At 35.7% G+C, this 24,751-nt stretch overlaps 1 long non-coding RNA gene across 1 annotated transcript; it reads left to right on the top strand.

Annotated features, from left to right (window-relative positions):
* The first annotated feature begins 389 nt into the window (after nucleotides 1-389).
* LOC141568595 (uncharacterized) lies at nucleotides 390-22,435 on the top strand. Its single transcript, XR_012491758.1, has 2 exons — nucleotides 390-451; nucleotides 22,148-22,435. It is a non-coding gene; the product is annotated as an uncharacterized LOC141568595 (long non-coding RNA).
* Nucleotides 22,436-24,751: the final 2,316 nt, after the last annotated feature.

Raw genomic sequence — 24,751 nt, 5'->3', positions numbered from 1 at the left:
ATAAATGGAGCAAAGAGTGGTTACATGGCACACCATATTTGTAAATCATGGAAGAAAAAGAATTTAAATATCCAGCTTTCTCCCAGTACAAAAAACATTTCCTCAGTTTCTTCATTAGTTGTATATAGTTGCCTCTATTCTCCATTAATTGCATATTAGAAAAGGATAAGAGAGCAATGTTATAAAAAAAAACCCTGATCTTTATTAATAACTCATAATTGACAGAAATATTTGCTTTGCTGTCTAAAGGAAAATGTTTATGTTCTTTTGTGATGAAAGAAAATAGTAATAAAAAAACTAGAATGATCAAGAAAAGAGAATATTGGGAAACTATAGAAAGAAATACATTAAAGGAAAATTCCTACGTCAATTAACTTTTTTTTTTTTAGATCTATGTGTGTATAGCTCTAACAAGAGTTATTTGTGTAGCCAGACCAGAAGCAATGTATCAGTAAGTCTTACCTCTTAAACACTTACTGGGTAGCCAAGCATTAATGCATTAATATTAAAGATCAAATTCCTGTGGTGCTTTCCAGGTAATAATCTTTTGAATTATCATTTATTTCATTAGTTAATAACACATCACTAAAAAGAATTATCTTGTTCAACTCTTAAAGCTTCATTCTGTAATGTAAAACTGGTGATTTAGAATTTGTTTCATCTTTCAGATCTCTCCTCATATACTTCAGAATTCTACTGATTGATTTCATCAATCAGATATAAGTAAAATGCTCAAGGATAAAAAGACATATCTCTAACTCATGAGTACACAAGAATCGTGTCTGATATGAGGCATAACCTGTTAATAATAATGCTCTATGTTACATTTGAATGTATAGAGGAGAGAAAAAACCTTTTTCCTCTACCACCTTAAGTTCTATGGCTGCATTTTGCAAATTAGACGGACAAAAGATTAACAAGAGAGAAAAAAAAGCAAAAAACAGAGTTTACGTACAAATGCAACACACACACAAAGGAGAACTCAGTGATGAAAAACTCCAAAGTGTGGTTAAAATTTGAAGCTTATATGCCATCTTAAGCATCTTAACAAAGGCTGATAAATTTGTGGAGAAGTGACAAAACAAAGGAAAAGGAGTCTGGGCTTCTAGGAGCTATAAATGGTGGGAAGATAAATATATGGGTGAAACAAAGAGAAGAGACGCATTATTTTAGTATTTTAGTTTGTGCAGACTCATTTGATGCCAAGTTTCTGTCGCCAAGGTAAGGGTTGTTTTCCTCCTCCTGATATGGGCAAAGGGAGGAAGAGCACCTTCCCAAAGGGAAATTTATGTTATAGGGGAAGATCAAAGAGCTTTTTCTACATTTTGCTGCTCCTTAATTGCCTTCAGCTCAAAATAATTGTGATGCCAAAGTGGCACATTTTAGGTTAGTAGTGTATTCTGAGCCCCTTCAAACCCAATTTCTCATACCTTTTAAGAGGAGTGAGTGGAGAAAGGTGAAGGACATAACAGTTAAATTATGTGACATTGAAAGGAATATGGTGTCAGTGAATTCTTCTAAATGATTGTACGTTGCCAGAAGAATTCAATTTATTCTTATACTCTAAATCACAATAGTCTATATGTTCTCTTCTCGGTGCCATAGAACAAAGCAAAGAAAGAATGATAAGGATTATGATGAATTAGATATGCAGATACTGATAAATTGGATACTGGAAAAATTTTAGAACAAAATAGATGTATTGATCTTCCAAACTTTTCTTGGAGATATGCAATAACTAATAGGAACAGGAAAACATCAACTTATAGATATAATTGAGTGTGACAAAATACTTAAAATGTGAGATTTAAATAGTTGCACATTTTATCAGTCACTAAGTATGCTATAGTAGTAAACAACCCTCAAATCTCTGTAGCTTATTTCCCATTCACATGACATATATTTTTGCATCAGCTGTGGCTCTGACCCACAATTATTTTTCATTTCAGGATTTAGACAAGAGGAGAGCTCCTATATAGGATACACTGTTCTGACAGAGGGAAAGAGATTGACAGAGCCATAAGCCGGCTATTTAGGTTTCTGCTCAGAAGCAGCATATGTTACTTCCCTTCATATTTCACTTCTCAAAGCAAGTGATATGATCAATACTGACGCTAATGAAACAGGAAAGTAAAATCTTCTTAAGAACATAATTTTGAACAATAATGCAATCGGTCATATAAAGACAAAATTATTACTCATCACAAGTTAAAATTTATTTCCTTCTAATTTTCATATAGTTAGTAAAGTCTATCATTTCTCCCTACAAATATATTCTAGGAGCCTCTTGTTTACACTGTCACCATCCTTGTTCAGCAAACTTTCATTGCTTTCTTCAACCATGAAAGCAGCTTCCTAGCTGCTTTCTCCTTTTCATTCCTTGACTCCATCTCTGCTATACTCTCTATACTTAAGGGTCACCTCCTTGAAATATGATATAATCATGCTAGTGTTTAAAATTCTATAATCATTTTCTTTCACTCATAACAAGACTAAAATTCATCCCCATAATGAACAATGCCCTGTATATATGATCTCTTTCCTGCTTCTTTCTCTATATTCTCCTCCTGTGCTTTCTCCCTGTCTCTAGACTCTCAATATACTCCAACATTTTCCCTCTTGACTCTTCAAATGACTCATTTTTTTATTTTGTTGTCAGTTTAAATGTCACCTGATCCAAATAGTATTCCTCAATGGCTTTATCTAAAGCTGAACCCCTTCACAGTTGCCTCCTTCCCTGTTATTTTCTATTTTAACCACTATTTATTTCTTTTATAGCATCAATCACAACTTATAATTATTTCATGCATTTGATTATTTTCTTGTTTTGTTTTCTCTCCCCTAGGAAGTTTCCATATTAGTGAAGATCATCTCTTTCTTGCTTAATCATTCTATCTAAGCCTTAAGAACTGTTTCTAGACTATACCATATTAGTTATTATAGAAATATCTGATAGTTTAATTAATACTGTAACAAATTCTATGCAATTAGCACTAATATAAAGGAAATATATTTTCTTAGAATACCATGGGATACAAAAGAGAATTAGTAAATGACAGATCATCGAAGTTAAGATCTTCCAAAAAAAAAGAAGAAGTGTATAGGTAATGTCAATCTTCCACAATTACACTTGGAGAGAAGATCAGCTAATGCTATAAAGATCTACTCAGAAACCTCTAGAATGGACTCCAGTTATAAGAAAGGAACAGAGAGTTACTAGCATTATATTCAGTCCCATTACATTTGACCCAACCACCCTGAACTTGTGAAGTGATGAATCATGACCCTGAGGGTAAGCAGATAATTAATTAATAACCCAAAAATGCAACTCAACCTGCAATAAATGTAAAAGGATCCTAGCTTCACAGAAAATTTATGCGTGCTTTAATAGCTCAAAAGATCCAGAAATCAGTTTATGTGGGTCTGGTTGAAATTTGAAGATGATTTATTCAGACCCCATCTATTTGCCTTCCTCTTTGGATGATAGAAGCCAGCAGAATGGGACAAAAAGTATAGAAAAAGTAAAAGATACAATAATATATGTCTCTATATTTACCAGTATCTATGTGGAAGTGAGACAGGTGTCTGCATTCTTTGTGTAGTCGTGGCTCTTGGCCATCCCAGCACACACATGGTCTCTTTATTGCTGTACTCTCTCATCTATATCCTTCTCCTCTTATAACCAATAACCATTACATTTTTTACCCCAGAGGACAAGTATGCAGAAAGGAGAGTGTTCTTCTTAATTTCAGGTCTCAACAATCGTGCTCCCATTAGTTACTCTATATATACCTCTTTGTCAATAAAACAAACCAGGTGATCATAGTAAAATAATAATAATAATTCTTTTGTAACATGTATTTTTAAATTTCTTATTCTTTTCTTATCTCAATACCACTGTGAGATAAATAGCATGTGCATAACTCATTCACTAATTTATTTACAGACTCCCTAATATGTGTCAAACACTGTTCTGAGGACAACACATATCAACCAGACATGGTTTTCTCATCCTCAAGGAGTTAATGTTCTAGTAGGGGAGGTTGGCCTTTGTTTCTCCACAAACTCCCCTGAGAGGAGGCACTTGTTTTTTTGGTGTTTACAATATAAAATCAGATGAAAAAGAGGAGGCATAAGACGAATGCTTCCTTAAATGCAACAATGATCAAAGACTGAGCCACAGGTGCACAAATAACTGGGATACACAAATAACAGTAACAGGCAGTGGTACTACAGAGGTATAAATAAGGAATTACGGATTTTTGGAGAAAAACATAAATATTGCAACTTGAGGTAATGGGGAGGTTTGTGGTAGAATACAGAAGAATGATGTGGGAAAGAGAATAGCGAAAGCTTGATAGGTAAGATAGCATTTTACCAGTCCTTGAAAGACGCGTGGTAAAGCACTGACACAATACTGTTGTGCCCCAAATTGTCATGATACTTTGGTCTAGAATCAAGGCATAAGTATAGAATTAGGCCTTTTGCCATTACTCCCAGAGACCCACTTAGAAATACGAGGTTTAACAATTATTGTGTTTCCCCCCAAATAAGTCCGGGTCTTATATTAAGGTTTACTCCAAAAGATGCATTAGGGCTTGTGTTCAGGGGATGTCATCCTGGAAAATCATGCTAGGGCTTATTTTCTGGTTAGGTCTTATTTTCGGGGAAACATGGTAAGTTCATGAACTTATTGAAATGATGTTGCTAACCTTTTTTGATATCAGAGGGATTATTCATTATGAATTTGTACCAAATGGACAAATGGTTCACTAAGTTTACTATTTGGAAGTGCTGAAAAGGCTGCATGGAAAAGTTAGATGACCTGAACTTTTTGTCAACAATTCATGGTTCTTGCATCACGACAATGCACCAGCTCACACGGCACTGTCCGTGAGGGAGTTTTTAGCCAGTAAGCAAATAACTGTGTTGGAACACCCTCCCTACTCACCTGATCTGGCCTCCAATGACTTTTTTCTTTACCCAAAGATAAAGGAAATATTGAAAGGAAGACATTTTGATGACATTCAGGACATCAAGTGTACTATAACAACTCTGATGGCCATTACAGAAAGAGTCCCAAACTTGCTTTGAAGGGTGAACTAGGTGCTGGGGTCAGTGCATAGCTTCCCAAGGGGAATACTTAGAAGGTGACTGGGGGGACAGAGCCAGGAGAGCAGTTTCCAAGCTCTCAACCTCATGTGGAAATGTGCTGGCTCGGATAGTAGATGGCCATCAGCTGTGACCAGTAGGCCATCAGCTGTAACCAGTGAGCCATTAGACACTAATATAACTGTCATGGCTATGCTAAGGGGTTGGTTGGTTGGCAGAGAAGCGGACGGCAGATTGTGGCTCCTGCGTCCTCTGTCTCCAACCCAGCCACCAAAAAGAATATAGTGGTATGACGCCCCTATCTATGGCTCCGTTGGTGTTCCTTTTTGGCCTCACCAGATCCTAAGTTCTTGTGCTGGGAGCGGGAGCTGAGAACCTGCATGACAGTGACCTTAGTGATATTCAGCAATGAGGTTTGTAGCACTTTTTCCAGGATGAGTTCGCAAACTTAATTGTCAGACCTCATATGTCTTTTCCATCCCCACAACTTTAGTTTCTGCTGAATTAGAAGTCCTTATTTCCCAAGACAGGAACAATTTCACCACTGGACATATTTACTGAAATTGTCCAGTGTGAAAGTGTTCCTGTCTTGGGAAATAAGGACATTGAAGTTACGACAGTCCCATGATCATTTGATGTATTATATGTCAGTAGTCTAGTGGACAAAGCAAACACCCTGCCGGTGAGGGAAAAATTAATTCTGATTATCAAGAACAGCTAGACATACTGCTACATAATCAAAATAGAAACTTGGAGAGTTATTAAAACATCTCTGGGAGCTTCTATTCCTGATAAGAGTAAAAGGAAAATTGCATCTTCCACAGCTTGACAAGAGCAAAACAGCCAAATGTTTGGACTCCTCAGGAAGAAAGGTCTTAATCAACCCACCTGGAATATAAAGACTTAATAGAGCATTTCTCAGCAGCCAGGCTTGATAAGAAAAAGGCAACCAAAGTCTTAGACTCCGCAGGGAGGAAGACCTCCATCATCTGACAGGACAAATACCTAGACTAACTACTGGGCTGGACAAAGAAAGGTAAGGACAATCTAGAATGGGTGGTAGAGAACGGAGCTAATGAAGGTTATTTATGGCCTCAGGGAAGGCTGCAGCAGTAACCCTAATTACTGAGTCTTGTTAAATGTGGTTGGTTACCACCTTGAAGAATAATTGAGTTACAAGTAGATCTGAATGGTGTAAGTGTAGGTTAGAACAGAAGCTTTTGCTGGCCTGAAACATCTCTCACCTCACCCCTACTTTCAGCTGCAGTCATGGTAGACCTTTCCATGCATGCTGATAGCACCCCTCCTCCAGCATGAGCTGCCCATTGTGCTGTATTTCTGCCTCATAATTGTCACCAAAGATGCAGAAGCTCACTCAGTTCATATGTAGTCATTGCCTGGTGGTGCAGGAGTGTTAATGCTGGAGGGGTTGGGATCCGATGCATAAATATTCTAGCTGTCCTCTGTATGGATGCTGGAGGCATTCTGTTTATTTATCAGACAACTTGGTGGCTGAGTTGAGCTCCTGTTGCCTACAGCTGTGACCTCAAGAATATGCCCTTTATTGGCTTTTCCTATCGCATGTCATGTTTTCCCTATTCTCTCCAGCTTTCTGGAATGGACTTCCAAATAAAATACCTGTACCAAAATTAGCATCTCAGGTTCTATCTATGGGAGACTCAAACTAAGACAATTATGATGTAACTTTGGAAAACAAGTATCATTGTATATATAACAGATTGCACATAACAACTAACTCAAGTGTTTAGGTAGCCAAATAGTACAAAGAATAGCAAAGTGCAATTATTCAGCTGCAGTAAAAAGAGTTTTACATTACGTAAGTTGGATAGCCAAGAAGAATTTTAGTGTTGGGAAAAAGGTCCATCTGTCATTTGTGTTAAGATGCTTATTATTAGACGTCCTACATTGCTGTGCTTTATGTACCAAATTAAAATGGATTGAGCAGAACTGTATGAGTCACTTATCTCCAGTTTGTTTGTTTTTTTTAAAATTAGTTTCAGGTGTACAAAACAACGGAGACATTTAAACCCCTCATAAGGTGATAACCCACCCCAAGCTACTACCCCTCTGACATCTTATGTAGCTGTTACAATACCATCAACTATCTTCCCTATGTTGTATTCCACATCCCGTGACTACATGTACCTATATATTTAGTTACAGTTGGCATTCAATATTATTCTACTTCAGCTCTTCAAGTGTATAGCACATTGGCCAGGCATCTACACAGTCTATGACGTGATCCCCCTGTTAAGTCCAGTGCCCATCTGGCACCTTACATGATCTCTACAACATTGTTGATTATATTCCCCATACTGTATTAACTATCTATTTATATCTCTTAATGCCTTCACCTTTTTCACCCTGACCCCAACCCCGTTCCCATCTATCACCCTGATAGATCTAGTACCTATTTGGCACGATATCTAGCTATTACAAAATTGTTTACTATATTCCTTATGCTATAACCTACATCCCCATGACTACAGTATAACAACCAATTTGTACTTCTTAATCCCTTCCCCTTTCACCTGTCTTTAACCACCCTCCCATCTTAAAGAAGTCCCTCTAAGAGTCCGTGTAATACTGGCGATGAACTCCTTCAGCTTTTTCTTGTCTGGGAAGCTCCTTATCTGTCCTTCAGTTCTAAATGACAGCCTTGCTGGGTAGAGCAATCTTGGTTGTATGTTGTTGCTTTTCATCACTAGGAGTATTTCCTGCCACTCCCTTTTGCCTGCAAAGTTTCTGTTGATAAATCAGCTGACAGTTTTATGGAAGCTCCCTTGCAGGTAACTAACTTCTTTTCTCTTGCTGCTTTTAAGATTCTCTCTTTGTATTTAACTTTGGAATTTTAATTATGATGTGTCTTGGTGTGGGCCTCTTTGGGTTTATCTTATTTGGGACTTTGTACTTCTTGGGCTTGTATGTCCATTTTCTTCACCAGGTTAGGGTTCAAATAGGTTTTCAATTCCTTACTCTCTCCTCCTTCTGCTACCCCTGTAATGCAAATGTTGGTACGCTTCATATTGTCCCAGAGGCCCCTTACACTCTCCTCAGGTTTTGGATTCTTTTTTCTTTTTGCTGTTCTGGTTGGGTGTTTTCTGTTACCTTATCATCTACATCACTGGTTAGATCCTCGGCTTCATCTAATCTACTATTGATTCCCTGTAATATATTCTTTGTTTCCATGATTGTACCCTTTATTTCTGACTAGTTCTTTTTCATGGTTTCCATCTCCATTTTTATGAGATCATTGAGCATTCTTATAACCAGTGTTTGGAACTCGGCATCTGATAGATAGCTTATATCTATTTCACTTAGTTCTTTTTCTGGAGCTTTGTTTTGTTCTATCATTTGGGGCATGTTTCTTTGTCTCCCCATTTTGGCTGCCTCCCTGTGTTTGTTTCTATGTATTAGGTAGGACTGCTATGTCTTCTGGTCTTAGTAGAGTGGCCTTATGTAGTAGGTGTACTGTGAGGTTCAGTGCTGCAGTCTTTCTGGTCACCTGAGCCACGTGACCCCAGGTATGTCCCTTGTGTGGGTGGTGTGTGTCTTCCTCTTGTAGTTGAGCCTCAGTTGATAATTGCACATCAGTGTGAGGGACTGACCCTTGGACTCACTGGTTGTAAGGACTGGCCTTGACTACAGTGGGAGAGTTGTTGTGCAGGAACTGATCTTACAGAGCAGGATCTGCCTCAGCAGGATTCTGGTGCCTGCCCAATCTGCCCCTTGGGTGTGTCGTACTTGGAGACGGCTAGGTGATGCTCCAGCTTGTTTTGAAACTGGCCACTGGGGGCGCCAGCCCCAGGACAACCTTGGAGGGGATCCACTGTAGATCTACTTCAGCCACAGCCCGTGCCCCACCTGGGGCCACCGAGCAGGAGCCAGAAAGAAATTCGCAGATGGCTGCCATCTGTGCTGTGCTTGGAAGTGCCTTTGAGAGGCCAAGCCATGAACCAAGTCCGGCTGCCACTAGTGCCGGCTTAGGGCTGATCAGCCAGAGGTACAGGACACGCTCAAGCCAGATACTGCTTGTCTGGTTTCTGTGAACCTTTGAGAGACCCTAGAAAAGTGCAGCTTGAGCCAAGGCAAGCGGCCACTGAAAGCAGCCTAGGTGTTTCTGAAAGTTGGGCGGGGCCGGGTCTCATATTGCCAGGGTGTGAAGAACAAACAGCTGAGAGGCAGAAATAGTGGCCGCCAATGTTCTTTCACAGGGAAGGGGGGAGTTTTAACAAAGAAACAATGGCTTCTGCCCGGTCCTCTGTCTGGGAGAAAGCTGCCCCTCCAGCCCTCACTCTGAAGCCAGATAACTCAGTTCCCTACCATTTGTCCCTCCTGCCTTTCCTTGCTGCCCCAGTGCTGGAGCTCAGTGCAAGTGATTTCATTGGTGGGTAAGTCTGTGTGCAGTCTCTTTAAGAGGAGTTCCTGTGAGTGCAGCTGCATTCAGTCCACTCAGTCACAATCTCCGCTGTTTTTCACAACCAAAAATTATGGTGAATTCTCTCCCCAGCACTGGAAACGTGGGCTGGAGTGGGGCTTGTATCTCTCGCTTCTTCAGGGGATAGGGAGACTGTCACAGCTGAAATAGCCCTCCTAATCTTTAATGGTCACACCCGGGTGTGGGACCAGCTTGTTCGGCATCTCTGACCTTCCTACCAGTCTGGAGGTGGCTTCTTCTGCACGTCCTTAGTTGAAAGGCTTCAGTTTACCTTGATTTTAGGCGATTCTCAATAATGGTTGTTTTATAGATTAGTTGTAATTTGATGTGGTTGTGAGAGAAGGTAAACACAGCATTTACCTACTGCGCCATCTTGGTTGTCCCTCCTCCAGTGTTTTTTTGTTTGTTTTTTTTTTTTAATGCAGCATTTATTGCTTGTTTTCCTATATATATTCATCATAGAAAATTTGGATGTTACAAAAATATATAGAAATATTACTTGTAAGCCTACCATCCAAGAATTACCATCAGGTAGTGTGAAACAAGTTTAAAGTTGTATGATATATATACCATGTTTCCCCAAAAATAAGATGTAGCTGGACAATCAGCTCTAATGTGTCTTTTGGAGCAAAATTTAATATGAGACCCAGTATTATTATATTATATTATATCATATATTATATTATGTTATATTATATTATGTTATATTATAGACCGGGTCTTATATTATAGTAAAATAAGACAGGATCTTATATTAATTTTTGCTCCAAAAGACGCATTAGAGCTGATTGTCTGGCTAGGTCTTATTTTCAGGGAAACATGATATGTATATATATAGATATATACATACATACATATATATATATATATATATATATATATATATAGCAAAAAAAGTATACACATTTTAAGAAAGGAAAAAACTGTATGAAAATTGTAACACTCAATGCATACTGATAACAAAAGATGAATACAAGTCACATTTGACTTCTGCAATTACAAGAGATGCTCAAAGTGATTACCATCAGCATATTTTTAATACGATTTTTTCTTTTCTTAGAATGTGTATACATTTCTTTTTGGCACCTTCGGTATATATTATGTATATTATATTTATTTTATATAATATTTGTATCATATATTATATATAATTATATATATATATATATATATATTCTGTAAATATAAATCTATGACTGCATTTATGCTGTGTAAATGGGAAGTAAAAAGTCCACATCTCAGACTGTGAACATGAAGCTCAAATAAACTAGTCCTCTTCTCCTGTACTCCTTGTCTAATGGCTCTCCCAAACCGCCCAACTGTCATAAGATTGATAATAATATTTCATCCTACAAATCTGCTATGGTTTATTGACCTATTCTTAAGCAATCAGGATTTTTTTTTTAACTTTATTGTTATTATATGGGCAAATCCACAGTGAGACTAATAGGTGAAAAGTTAGAAACACTTCTTATTTTTAACATTATTTCCAAATTGCTTTTCTGAAAGACTAAGTTAATCACCTTTCTACCCAGCAGCAGTGAGTGAATCCCTCCACCCTCATCAACACTAGGTTTGGTTTTGTTTTTCTTAAACAGTGACGAGCCTGGATCATCAGAAGAGACACATTAAGAAGATATTGAAGTAAAAAATAATTTTAATAGTGCACTACTGGGCCTTGCCAGGTGCCTTATGGTGAGAATGAATCTGAACACCTGATGAAATCTTCACATGGTACTACCTAGACCTGAACTAATCAATGGGGTCTACATCTAAGTCATAATTACCCATCTTTGCATGTATGTTTTTGGTTTCACAACACAGAAATCTGTTTTAAAATGTGACTCTTAGAGGTATTATATTCTAAGAAGAACTGAAACTTTAACTTAAAAAAAACAACAGATCATCCTCAATGCTTTTTAGCCTACTGAGTCAAACCCAAGCCCTTCCTCATGAGTAATGCTGTCCTCATTAATTTGTTTTCTGCCAGATGGCTTGCTAATTTAAAATCCCTGAAGTGATAGGTGTTTTATTATAGACAACCCACTTGGCTGGGAAAAGTAAGACTGCAGCCTTTCACACCTTCACTGAAGTTAATGAGTTCATATCAAGTTTCTGCTTTTAATCTCTTGCTTCTCCAAACCACTCTTCATATGGTATCACAATAATACCCCACCCCCCAAATGTATCTAATATTATGTAACAGATAAGTATTTAAGGTCCAATGTCCTTGGCCTATCATTCAAGTCATCCATCCTTACCTTTGTCACATTCTTCTGCGTAAACCCTGCACTTTTGCCAAGATGAGTCCGCTCACAGTTCAGTTATGTTAATTTTGATCAGTTTGACCCTTTTGTGTATTTCTGCTTTCAGTTTACCTCCTTTATTTCCTCTTCTAGTGGTTATCTATGCCTCTTCTGAGCGCTTACAGAACTTGTTTTCTGTACCACCAATGGGCAACAATTTATGTGTTGTCTTTTATTGTAGTTAGGTAAATTGACATGTGATTACTGCAGATTACAAATTACAGGAATGCAGGAAACATGGTTTGTGAATTGTGTACATACCTTACTGTACCTAACAAAGAACCTTGCAAAGAGTAGGTGACAAATGAATATTTATTAATTACAAGTCTAGATGTATTTTCCAGGTAATGCTAATGAATATTAAATGACTCATAATAGTACCAGTAAATTGCTTACCAAGCAACATTCCACTAAAAATTTTAAAATGTGCTTTCTTACTGTCACTGCCAAGGTACATAACTTAATTTTCTAATAACAGATCTAATGCTGGCATATGACTAATTTTAAAATTAGAGTTTAAGTAATGCTTAAAATAGCTCTGACCAAGATATGGCATTGAAGGAACAACATACTATGAAATTAAAGCATCATATGAGCTTGTGTACCTCAGTGGTTACAAGTGGAGAAGGTCATGCTTAAGAAAATTATATAGTTTCAGTTAAAGGAAATTGTGTTTTCTTTCTTTAGTTTACTATAATGGACAGGTTCATAATTTTTTCAGACAGTATTTAGAGGGCCTATATATCTTTCAAACCATTTTGGGATAAATCTATTCTAATTTATGTATTAATAAAAAGGTTAAACATGTAAGGGTTCTGCCTCTTTTTCCTACATCATTTAAATCTTTATTCAAAAATTGCATAACATGTTAACTCTTCATTCTTAATGAAATATCAAGGTGAAAATATAGGAAACCATTTCTTTCTTTCATGAACTTTGAAATATTCTCCTTGTTTATCAAGAACTTAGAAAATTAAGGTTGTCAAAAATTCATCTAGCAACACATATTTATTGAGCATCTACTATGTACCAGATAGTATTTCAAATGGCAAAATATTTCACATGTAAACAAATAGACAAAATTTCTAACCATATGGAGTATATATTATAATTGGGCAAGACAGACAAAAAAGTAAAACATAATAAATAAGTAAATCGTATTATAATATGACAAGTACTTAAAAGAAATAGAAATAAGGTTAAGAATTTGGGGGCAGTACAGCTTACAAAATTTCTAATTTTAAGACTTAGTTCATGAGCGCATGTACTAACCCAGTACAAAGAAAAAATAACATACTTATGTTATGTTATACTATGTTACGTTACGTTACGTTATATTACTTTATGTTATGCAATCCTGAGAAACAGAAATTAGTCAGTGAGGTAAAAAAAAATACCTTAATCATTTATACTTTATTTATGAACTATTCATTGAACACTTACTTTGTATTTGATACTGTTGTAAGTGTTTAGAGTAAAGTCGTGATAAAAAGACAAGTTGTCTGCTCTTCTCAATCAATAATCAGGAGAAAAAAATAAAGACTTAAGTAAATAAATAAGCAATAAAAAATCATAGGAATAACAATATTGTACCATGAAAAATATTATTATGTGTATAAGATAGAGAATAATTAAATTGTTACCTAATTTCAGATCGTTAGGGATAGGCCCTTCTAGTGAGTGGGGGGGCATAGTATCAGATCAAGTCAGAGAGTTAAGCAGGGTCAGATGCCAGAAGCTGGTAAGCAGGGGTATATAATTAATATAGTAAATAATTATAGTTATCTTTTAAAATATGACTTTGACTGTTATGAAAAAATAGACTGTTGGGAATATAGAAGGCAACTATAATTATGAGGCAAGAGATGATGGTGGCTTGACTAAAGTAGAAGTTAGAGGGAGAAGTTATCAGATTAGTATTATGTTTTGGAGACAGAACCCATAGGACTTGCTATCATGGTGAGCAACAAATAATGAGAAATCAATTAAGACTCCTTGGTGACTTAAGCCAAAAAATGTTGCCATTTACTATCCACTGGGAAAGACTGAGAGAAGTGAATAGAGGAGTTTGGTATAGAAATTAAGAATTCTGTTTTACATAGAGTAAAATGGTGGTCACCAGGGAATAACAGGTGGTGGGATAAGACTGATGGTGTGTAGGGAATACTAGACATAGAGATCTAATGCACAATATAATGAATATAGATATTATATTGTACTATAATTATGTAATGTGACAAATATCACTACAATGGCAATCATAATACGCTATATATACATAAATGTGTCAAAGTAATACACTGTACATTTTAAATTTACAAAATGTTATATATCTTTTTTTTCAATTAAAAAAAATTTGTTTCAGCTGAGTTCAGTTTGTTACGCTAGTAGATACCCATTTCAATAGGTCAGTAGTGAGTTAACCTGGCTTCTGGGAAGAAGATAGAGAATGGAATGCCATACTGAAATATCAGTTTTCTAAACTAACTAAATAAATTGACTTCAAATTTAAGTTAGAGGTTTTGTTAGAAATTATATTACTCTGATTATATACTTCTATAACTGCACAATATGTGGGAAAATGTGAGCAAGAGGCATTTCCGGGGAGAAGATAATCAAAGGCTATCTTTTACATTGAAACCACATGGTGGAACTGAAGAAAGCGGTTTTACAATCTGCAATTATCCTTATTGCACTTATTGCCTCAGAATATAAATGAGTTATTTGTCTAAATTCAATCATATTTTATAGAGTCATTAACAGTTAAATGAAAATTTTTAATTTAAACAATCTTTAAAATTTTTTTGCAGGAAAAAAAAAGATCTTAATTGAGGAAATGTAATCAGTATTATCAAGACCAATGGAGAACTAAAATACTTTGCAGCTAAAACCTCTTTGACCCTATCTTATAATGGTTAAATCTATTTGCTTTTCTTTTCATTTTTCCTTTGAAAGAAAGTATTACATTCTAAACTCATCAAAGCGAAATTGTGTTCATATATGTGTTCATTATTCAGGATATAAGAATTACTAATACTGTTAGGATTATTTTTCCTAATTAATCACATTAAGTTTTATATTCACCAGATGTATCACATTTCTTTTTTTAATGCACTCTCTAACCACAGACCAAACTAGTTTGGGAACATGTCATCATTATACTACTCCTTTCAGTTCACTTCTGTTTGATTGACTCCACAAAAAACAAACAAACAAACAAAAAAACAAATCTCATTGCTGCTAATTTTCAAAAAATTAATGGCTGTATACTCTATCAATGTCATAAAGAAAAAACAAACAAACTGTGGAATATATTTAGAAATATAGCTACCCTAATTTTGGTAACTGATATCATTAGCTTGTAATTGTGAAAATTACATCTTTTATATGTGTTATGATTTACAAAGATCTCCTTTTAACTCCCAAACATTCTATAAACTGTAAAACTTGGGGAGGCGCAGATATAAATAGATTTGGATGAAATACGGTGTTTGATATGTTTAATTTCTTTAAACTTACTTTCACCAAAGGCTTAGTTATACTAATTAATTAATGGCTATGAAAAAAGATCTGAATCATGATAAAGTGCTAACACTGCAGCACTCACCTTGAGTATAGAGCTAATGGAGCATTTTAGATTCCTTTTGTGACAACATGGATGGATCTTGAGATTATTATGCTAAGCAAAATAAGTCAGACAGAAAAAGTCGAACCATATGACTTTGCTGATATGTGGGATATAAAACTGAAAGCAACAAAGGAACAAGACAAACAAAGAACCAAAAACTCATAGACACAGACAATAGTTTAGTGGTAACCAGAGAGTAAGGGGAAAGAAGGGATGGTAGAAGAGGGTAAAGGTGGTCAAATATATGGTGATGGAAGGAGATCTGTCTCTGGGTGGTGAACACACAATGTGATATATAGATGATGTATTATAGAATTATATACTTGAAACCTATGTAATTTTACTAACCATTGGCACCCCAATAAATTTTAATTAAAAGAAAATTCCTTTTAATCTCTGCAGCAAACACTTGCTCTAGCATTGTCTAGCTGGACCATTCACTTCTACCCCTCTTTCTATTCTGTGACTTTATATTTTTCAACATTACACATTCTATATTCTACTACTTTGAACCCATTGTGACACCCTTTGAAGAATCAGGACAATGCAAATTTAATATGTATATGAATGAGTCCTATTTAGTATAGGGATAGTCATTTTTCTGTGAATTTTTTATTTTGGCTATTCTTTTTGTGTACTTTCTCCCCACAGAAGATATAAATTTTAATGCAAGTCAGTAGTATAGGTACAGAAAATTTTAGGTTTTTTTCTTTTTTTCTTTTTTTTAGATATCCTATTTGATTTTTAAAAATGTTATCTGAGTAGCCTTAAAAGTCTTATCACAGATGTCAAGATATGAGATACTAGTGAGATATGGTATGTGGGATATGGAAGAGAAATTTATTTTATCCCTATTAAAAAATAAAAATGACTTTTGTAGTTTATTTTTCCTGAGGAAAAAAAATCAGAGACTTAGACATAGCTTGCTATTTATAGATCATCTTTTTTCTTTCCATAAAGAATACAAAATAACATAAATTTCTATGAAATAACTGGCTTAAGTCAAAATACAATTTTCTATTTCTAAAGGTAGATTTAAATTAAATAAAGACTGAAGGTTGATTTTAATTTATATTATTTACAACAGAAATATTAAAATTGGCAATGTTAATAATTAATCTACTAAACCCTTTCCCAAATTAATATGACTAAAAATATAATGTTGGGCCAAACTTTTTACAAGACTTTGTAAAAACAGTTTTTAAAATCAGGTTCAAATATAAACCTAGAAATTATACAATTAACATATATATAACATATATATATATATATGCCAAAAAATGTATACAAGTGGACACTTTGGTCAATGTTGCTCAACCAATAGTTCACCATAATCAGAAGTGTCTGGATGCTGATGGTAACCACTTTGAGCACCTCTTGTAATTGCAGAAGTCAAACATGACTTATGTTCATCTTTTGTTATCAGTATATATTATTACAATTTTAATACAGCTTACAATTCTAATAGTGTTCCTTTCTTAAAATGTATATATGGTGCATATATATGTATATATATATATACACACACACATGTGTGTGTTAAAATATCTTCTATAACACACACATAGAAATATAGAAAGCACTATTTTTGAAACCAAAAAAAATTAATTTACCTCTCTATTAAGAAACCCGAGCATGTTTTTTGCTGCATAGACAAGTATACAAAGATCTCATTTTCAACTGAAATGAGATAATTTTTATCCTAACACTTGATTGTTGTTAAGAATACTGTTTTTCCCTGAAAATAAGACCTAGCTGGACAATCAGCCCTAATGCGTCTTCTGGAGCAAAAATTAATACAAGACCTGGTCTTATTTTGCTACAATATAAGACCAGGTTTTATAATAATATAATATAATATATGTAATTATAATATAATATAATATAATTAATATAATACATATAATTATAATATAATATAATTAATATAATGTAATATAAAATATAATACCAGGTCTTATATTAATTTTTGCTCCAAAAGATGCCTTAGAGCTGATTGTACAGCTAGGTCTTATTTTCGGGGAAACACGGTCACACTTTTCGGGGAAAAACTTGCTCACACTTCTAAGGGTTGTACACTGCAGCAAATTGTCCAGTGTTTTCCTGTGAATGGCAAGTTACTCTCCTTTCACAGAAATTGAGAACTTGTCTTGGGACGGATTGGTACATTTCATCTTAAATGCACGAACAGTCTACAGTTGACAAAGTTTTTCCTGTTTTCTCCAAGTTCTCAGACTGAGAATATTCAAAGGAAGGGTCGTCACCCTGGTGTGCACTTATAATGAAATGGAGTCGTTGGGAAGATACATTATTTTACAAGAGGTGAACTGTTCCTTAAAGCCAATCATTAAAAGGGCCCTATCACTACAGATGCCAACCTAGTTCCTCCAAGACAAATCTTTTGTTTAAAAACTTTAAATATATCTTGTCCTTGCCTATTTCAGTTCAGTTTTAACTGGTTCCTCTGGTTTTCAATAAGACTTGAGATCTACCAATATCTTTCCTAACTCTCAGGACCAAGTGGCAGTGTAAACATTTCAAGATTTCCTTTTGAAACATCATTTTTCAAATATTCTGTTTTATTTTAAATCTAAGACTCTCATCACTTGAAGTCAAAACATTTCCTGAAGAGCCTATGGGGACTTGTTCAACTGGTTCATGTGATATATATATATACATATATATATGCTAAGCAGATAGGTTTCTGTAACCATTTTTCATCTTCAAAACACTCAGCAACATCTACAATTTACCTTTCAACTTAAATACCATGTTAAGAATTCCTCTACTAAACTCCCAGCTTTTTGTATGCAGCAGGAGAGTAATTAGCTTTTTTCCAGGTTTTTCCAAGATTTTTAAACCATTCACAAGTGAATTGTCATTGTTTAATAAGATTAGTCATTTTTGTAGCATCATCCAGAATTTTTTAGAAATTTCATTTCTAAAATTTTTTGGCAGTAGCACCTGTCTGTGAAGGAAGCAATGTGTTATGACATTATTTTACAAGAGGTGAACTGTTCCTTGAAGCCAATCATTAAAAGGGCCCTATCACTACAGATGCCAAACTAGTTCCTCCAAGACAAATCTTTTGTTTAAAAACTTTAAATATATCTTGCCCTTGCTTGCTTCATGCAGTTCTTTGCAGCAGAAAAGTTTTCTTGAGTTTCAACATCATTTACAAATCCTACAAATGCTATAGCATGACATTTATTGGTGAAATCTGTTGACTCATCAACCTGGAGAGAGAAGCTGTTGTTTTTCAGTTTATTATATCCAACCTTTTCAGCATGATGTGACACACCATCAATACATTAATTTATTTACTGTTTAAAAGTGGAACCTTTTCGTTTTATCATACTGCATCTTAGCATTTTACTCACAAAAATTTTACATGCTGGCAGTATTAGTTTTATTTTTCTGAGCAATAAGTTTTGCTGCTGCTAAGTAAATTGCTTCCTAGGCCTTTCAAAACTAGGCTTTATTCTAGTTGTTTTGGAATTCCAATACTTGTTTAAAATACTCTGCACCATTATTTGTCAAATGGCTGTGAGTTTGGTGGAGCCATTCGTGTATTTGAAAGTTGTATTCCACAGACAATGAACAATGGAATGGGAACACTTGTATTATCAACCCAGTAAAATGCATTCCTAAGTAAAAACAGGTGATTTTGTGTCCCCAATTCTGTTACTGCAGTGAAATGACACATAAGATTTTAATTCTTCATCATTATCTTCATCAGAAATTCTCCAGAGGCATAAGCCTAGAATCCTCCTCTTCTATCTCACACCTTATCTTCAAAATTTGCCTCATTGAAGCTCAGATATGTTTGTAGTGTGTGTGTCATATGAAATATGTAGCTAATTAAATGTAAAACAAAAGGGCATAACAACAACCAAAAAAACTACAAAAAACAAACAAACAAACAAAAAAACGAAAACGAAAACAACCCCACCAAATCTTCAAAATGCAATTTACTTTTAACTTACACCATTTACATTTTATAATATTTGAGTCAACAATAAAGAAATAGAGAAAGGATGGGTAGGGAGAGCAGCTGAATCATGGCACTTAAGAATTCCTTCTTTACAATAAAGAATTCTGTCGGGCCTCTACTCCCACAAAGCCCCTCTCAGTTGCATGCACCTTGGCTAAAATCAAATATATCAGTGTCCTGTGGGTCTTGCTACATTGATACACGAGTAATGGAGGAAGACAGGCATTTCATAAAGAAGCCCCAAGTATTCCACATTGTTTAAAGGGAGACTACTCTAGAAGTCGATGGAAATTTATTATACAAGCAAATACCTCTTAGTTTCCATTGCTTCAATAAGATGGACTTGGAATGTACAAAATTCCCTATAATTTTGCTCCTTCGTCTCAATAGGATGTGTAAATATATCAAAGGGAGTAAATTTTTCCCTTTATTATAAACTCAGATTTTGTAAAACATCCCACCTGCTGCTGCATTAGAGAATTCCACCCCATCCATTTGCTCTTTGTAAATAAGAAGACATCTTCTTTTGAACTGTGGTCTGCAATCTAAAGAAATGAATGCTTTGAAGTAGCATAAAGAGGAACAGTAATAAGTGAAGAAGTGTCACAGAAAATTAAACAGAATAACTATGATGATACAATACCTGGAATCACGTCTTTCTACTACAGTTGTGTGTTAGTTTTCAGATTCTGCATTTTCTCATCCTGAAAAGGATGTGGGGAAAATATCATTTGAAATGTGCCTTGCACGTAAGTATGCAGCCTGTTTATCTAGGACAGTCATATCGTGGCTCAACCCTCCTGCAATACCTCAGAATCCACGAATAAATATTCAGCATCTGTTATACTCCCCCACACTTTATTGTTGATTGGAAGCCAAAACAATCATGCCTTCCTCTCTTCACACAACAGAAGGTATACTTTTGGCACTCAAATGTTAAATAATGCCATTATAAAGAATGTTATGTATGAAAAGTAATTAAAAAATAAACTCATATGGCACTTAAAGAGATTTTTTAAAGGTTGTGCTTTGGTAAAAACAAAGAACTGCTGATCACATTTGAAACTCTCCTAGGTTTATTAACCAAAAAAGCAGGAGCTTCAAAGTTAAACTTCATGTTCTAAACTTACTTTTTGACCACCAATTCAACTCAGATTCGCCCTTTAAAAACACTGAATTATTTATATTCATTGACATGAATAAAGGCTGGAATGTCACCTCAGACATCCTTTTCTAGCTCTAAAATCTAACTTTTAAAATTAAGAATTTAGTACTTGAACTCGGATGATATTCTGACAAGTTCGTTTATAGTGGCTATACAGAGGTCAAGCAATGATAAATGTAATATCCTGTGTGTTTTTATATTAATTTGTTAATTGGTGAATGGAACCTCCATTTTAAGTCATAGGCTTTTAATAAAATTTGCACCAGTAATTGTCATAATATACACGTAAACTCAAGTATTAGAATGTTGATAAAGGAGAAGTTTCAAGCTTATAGGATAGCAATGAAGAAAAACTCCGTTGTTAGGTATACTGGATTTGAATCACAGCTCCATCTCTTGCATGCTGGACAAGTTACTTATAGTTCTCTCATCCTCAATTCGCTCTTTGTAAAAGAGTGTGACTAAGTCCCTCTCGTTGGGTGGTTTGTGGATTAAAGCACATATGTATCTAAGGCAGGGAGTATATTTCCTTGCATGTAGTGTGCAACCTTTGGAAGCCTCTTTTATCTGCTACTCCAGATCACAGAGCTCTGTAAAGTAGAGCCAGTCGCCCAGCAACTGTTGTATTCTCATTGTATAATGCTGCCTGGCACACAGTGGATATGCCCCTGGTGTGTTTTTCAACAAACTTTTTCTATTCTCTCGTTCCATCGACATGATATACACTAAAAATAAAAGTACTTGCTACTACTATGCTTTCTTCATCTTTTTCTCCTCCGATGGAGAAACATAGAGGCATATTAGAAAGGCAAATGCTTATTTTTCTAATAAGGGGCATTCTAGAGAGTGTAGCCCAGCAGTTGGTCTCTAGCAGCTTCTGGATTCACTTTCTTAAAGAATTGAGCATAAGAAATAATATTCTCACAACTCTGTGCTGATAAGGACAAGAAGAAATCGCATTTCTCCCACCTGTACAGCTCTAATAATTGTTCTTTTAAATGTTTCCTTGATTGTGAGTCTTAGATATAAAGTGTAACACTTGGTTACAATCCTGCAACGTATACTTAGCAGCAGCAGTCCACACTACCTCTGACATCTAGAAGTTCAATGTCAGTCTAAATGGTAACAAATGACAAAAGTTAATTGGTAGCCAAGATCCCCTTTCCTCTTGTGTACCCTAATAAGCATCTACACTTTATAGATAAAAGTCTTTTTTTTTCTTTTTCTTTTTTTGGAGGGCAGGGTTCCTGGGCATTTATTTCTTAAACTTTCATGGCCAGTGCTCAGGACTGGAGCTACGGTGGAGGCTATTAGGACTTTGATCTAATCACTACTGTTAGTAAAGATGGAGGAGCATTTCTCTCCCCATCCACTTCTGGGTTCTGTAATGTTCAGGTCTGTATTCACGGGTGCCTAGCAGAGCATACGTGCATATGGAAATCTGCCCCACACTCCACTAACCAAGATATATGCTCTGCTCTAGGCTGTGCCAGCTTGGCTAGAAGACACCCTGTTGCAATTTCATAAAGGCGCCTCCTGGGCTAATGATGTGCCCGGATTCTCTCTCTGGGACCCCGGCACTGGAATAAGGCCATCTTTCAATGGATTGGCATTAAAATCACAAACCATTGTTTTTGTCTAATCTTTCTTTGTAACTCATAATGAAAACTTTTCCTCCCCCAGCTCCTAGTTTGTCTCAGTGCCCTAATTTTAGAGGCAGAATCTTTCTTATTTGAGGGAAATTATTTGATTAAACGCTTTCTGACACAAATTCCTAGTGCAAATGTGCTTCAAAGTAACACAATTTCGTAATTTTTATTGGAATTGACATTAAAGATATTAAATATGTCTTCTCAGTTTCCTTCTCAGTTGCCTTTTCTCTTCTCCACAGTAAGTTACACACAAAAATAGAGAAGGAAAAGATTTCGGACATAAAGTTTTTAGGTTAATTCAGAATTCTTGATTCCACAAATGTTTTATAAAATTATTATGTACATTTTTTTCTCATTTCAAAAATTAACAGGGGTGATACCTCTATCTCTATCTCTATCTCTATCTCTATCTCTATCTCTAACTCTATCTCTTTCTATCTATCTCTGTTGTTTTGCTTTTCTCAGTTAAGTTCCTTAACACTATAATTCTGGACTCCCCGAGAAAAGTGCTTTTCATTATAAAAAAAATTGTACGGAATAAACTATTGTGCAAACCAAGAATTTGGCTCCATGCAGATTCTTGGTTGAAGTTCAGCAGGATAGAAAGACAGCAATTCAAAGTGGGAACCCACAATTGTATGTCCCAGTTTTTAGTATCCTTACCTTATCCTCCAACCAAGATAAGGGCGGCATTTTTTAAGATGGGAAGGCTCCATATAAATGAGAAGCTTACACTGAAAAGAAATTTATACATGTCTTTAAACATTGCACTACATGCATCACAGAATGCTCAACAGATCCATTCACTGAACACTGCTCTCAGCTTGCACATTTGTAGCACTCTTAGAAACATCTTTCATATTCTACAACTTGTGTCATTTGTCATTAGTTTGGAATACAAATAATATTGTATGTACTTATTTTTACTTGATAATTCACCAAATCCTCATCTCTCCTCTAGCGAGAATGCTTCTTTTCCCTCCTAAGGATCCCTTTCCTCAAGATAATTGAGAGTACATTCTTAGAGGCATCCATATTCCATGAGAAAATCCCTAGACTTTGTGCTGGAGAGGGAGGTTTTATTTGTCCCCCTGGGAATGGAGGACTAAAAACCTGCTACTAGAAGCTGGCTGCCTGTGGGATGCTCCTGTGGTTGCTAAGCCTGAGGCTGATATCACTGCTGATTCCCAGAGATTCTACAGAACCCCTCTGCTCATCATTGGCTGGAAGGCATGATCACCATCGGTAAGGTGTAAAGAACGACATTCCTCCCCACTGAGGCTGGGACTCAGAGGGGTGCCCTGAAGCTACATGACTCACCCTGGCTACCTGAATCTAATTGTTCTATGTCACAAGTGGACTAATCTCTGAGTGCCCTAGTTCTTCAGGGACACATCTCTTTCAGTATGATCTATCTCTGCCCACCCCCTCTACCTCACTTACACACACACACAATTTTCCCCATAATTTTCTGTGACTTGTGACCTCAAGTCTACTACGTCTCTCACCCGTGGGAGTCACACTGGCCTTCTCATTTCTCTCCGAGCATACCACACATTCTCCTATGTCTGGGCGTTCCACCCAATGCGTCTCCTGGAAACATACTTCCACCAGATATCCATCCATAGCCATTTCTACCAAAGATATTCTTTCTTCATCTTTGTTAAGCCTTTATTCAAATACAACTTTTCAGTGAAGCCTACTCAGATCAACCCACTTAGTTTCAGTAGTCTCAATATTCTCCTTTTGCTTTATTAATTTTAAATTTATGCATATTATTTCATTCCATAAGTAATGGTACACATATTGTACAAATAAGGTTTTTACACTGTTTATAAAAATTTTGATAGACTATGTTTTAGAGCAATTTTAGGTTTACAGAATTGAGAAGCTAGTCCAGAGAGTTCCCATGTACTCTGAAGAGTTTCCCCTATTAACATCTCCCTTTAGTTGGGTACATTTGTGACAACTAAAGAGGCAATAGTAGTTATTATTAGCTAAAGCCCATACTTTACACAGATTTCCTTAGTTTTTACCTAGTGTCTTTTTCCTTATCCAGTATCCAATAAATAGTACCACATTACATTTAGTTGTCATGTCACTGAAGACTCCCCTTGGCTTTGACAGTTTCTCAGAATTCCTTATTTTTGATGATCGTAACAGTTCTGAGGCATACTGGTCATATATTTGGTAGAATGCTCTTCTATTGAAATTGGTGTGATGTTTTTCTCCTAATTAAACTAGAATTATTGTCTTTGAAAAGGAAGGCCACAGAGATAAAGTATCATCTTCATCCACTCCTTACAAGGCTATGTACTATTCACATGCTTTATCACTGTTGCCCTTGATCACCTGGCTGAGGTGGTGTTTGTTAGGTTTCTCACCGTAAAGTTACTCTTCTTTTCCTCTTTTCATACTGTACCGTCTGAAAGGAA

This window comes from Rhinolophus sinicus, linkage group LG02 (genome assembly GCF_036562045.2).
Source record: "Rhinolophus sinicus isolate RSC01 linkage group LG02, ASM3656204v1, whole genome shotgun sequence".
In the NCBI taxonomy this organism is placed as follows: Eukaryota; Metazoa; Chordata; class Mammalia; order Chiroptera; family Rhinolophidae; genus Rhinolophus; species Rhinolophus sinicus.
The sequence above is the reverse complement of the archived record's forward strand: the minus strand, read 5'-3'. Positions and strand labels throughout refer to the sequence as shown.